Raw genomic sequence first — 1,807 nt, forward strand, 5'->3', positions numbered from 1 at the left:
GATTTGAAATTGGTGAGATGTTCCTTGGACTGGTTGGTCTGAGGCCTGAGGTCGTAGGTAGATCTCTTCACTGAGTGAGGGTGAGGACGGGGACTTGTCTCCCGAAGGAGTCCCTCTGACCCGGGTCTTCTGCACCACATATCATGCGTGTCCGTGTGAAGAGACCACCAAACAGACTTTGTGCGAGCAACAAGGCTGTTTACTTGCAACCAGTCTGCATCTGGGTGCAGCGGGCTGAGTCTGAAAAGAGAGTCAGTGAAGGGAGATGGGGCTGTTTTATACGATTTGGGTGGGTAGTGGAAAACTACAGTCAAAGGGGGTTTTTCTCTTACAGGCAGGGGCAAAGTTCACAAGGTGCTCAGTGGGGGAGCTTCTGAGCCAGGAGAAGGAATTTCACAAGGTTAATCGCTCAGTTAAGGTGGGGCAGGAACAAATCACAATGGTGGAATGTCATCAGAACCGGTCATTTTCACTTCTTTTGTGATTCTTCACTTGCTTCAGGCCCTCTGGATGTATATGTGCAGGTCACAGGGGATATGGTGGCTTGGCTTGGGCTCAGAGGCCTGACAAGGAGAATTTGGGAGATCTTTGCAATAACCTTGCAACTTTTCTGTAAGTTTGAAATTATTTCAAACTGAAAGAATACAAACACCTAGGTAAAGTTTAGTAAAAATGTGCAAAATCTTTAGGGCAAAAACTTAAAAATACTAGAAAGGTACATAAGAGGCCTCAAAGAAATGAAAAGCCTGCTATATACTTGAATAAAGATTCACCATAGAGATGACTACTCACCCTAAGTTAACATACATTTAAAACAATTCCAATTTTATATATAAATTAATATAAGCCAGTATTTATATATAAATATAAAACTGATGTGTTTAATTTGGAAATAAGACAAGTTGACTGCCAATTTTTTTTTTTTTTTTTTTTTTTTAGAGACAGGGTCTCACTCTGTCACCCAAGCTGGAGTGCAGTGGTGCGATCTCAGCTCACTACAACCTCTGCCTCCCAGGTTCAAGTGATTCTCCTGTGTCAGCCTCCTGAGTAGCTGGGATTACAGGTCCACATTATCACACCCAGCTCATTTTTGTATTTTTAGTGGAGATGGTGTTTCATCACGTTGGCCAGGCTGGTCTCAAACTCCTGACCTCAACTGATCACCCACCTCGGCCTCCCAAAGTGCTGAGATTACCAGTGTGAGCCACTGCTCCTAGCCATAAAATTTATATTAAATAATTTATTTGCTTAAAAAGATCAGAAAAGTTCAGAAAGAGACAAGCAATGAGTGAGCACTAGCTCTATCAGATATTAATATGTTCTATAAAACCTAGATAATAAAAATATTGTGGCATGATATATGAATAGACAGACCATTTAAAGAGAATAGGTTGACCATGGTGACTCACCTCTGTTATCCCAGCACTCTGGGAGACTGCGGTGGGCAGATTACTTGAGGCCAGGAGTTTGAGACCAGCCTGGCCAACATGGTGAAACCCCGTCTATACTAAAAATACAATACAGGAATGGTGGCGGGCTCCTGTAATCCCAGCTACTCAGGAGGCTGAGGCATGAGAATTGCTTGAATCTGGGAGGCAGAGGTTGCAGTGAGCCAAGATCGTGCCACTGCACTCCAGCCTTGGTGGCAGAGTGAGGTTCTGTCTCAAAATAAAAATAAAAATAAACAGAATAGAAGTCCAAGAAGTCAGTCACAAGCACATATGGGAATTCTGTCCGCAATAAAGATGGTGTCTTGAGTCAGTGGAGAAAAGATGGACTGTCTTTTCTTTCTTTCTTTTTTTTTTTT

Source organism: Colobus angolensis, unplaced genomic scaffold, assembly GCF_000951035.1.
Source record: "Colobus angolensis palliatus isolate OR3802 unplaced genomic scaffold, Cang.pa_1.0 Scaffold166, whole genome shotgun sequence".
Classification (NCBI taxonomy): domain Eukaryota; kingdom Metazoa; phylum Chordata; class Mammalia; order Primates; family Cercopithecidae; genus Colobus; species Colobus angolensis.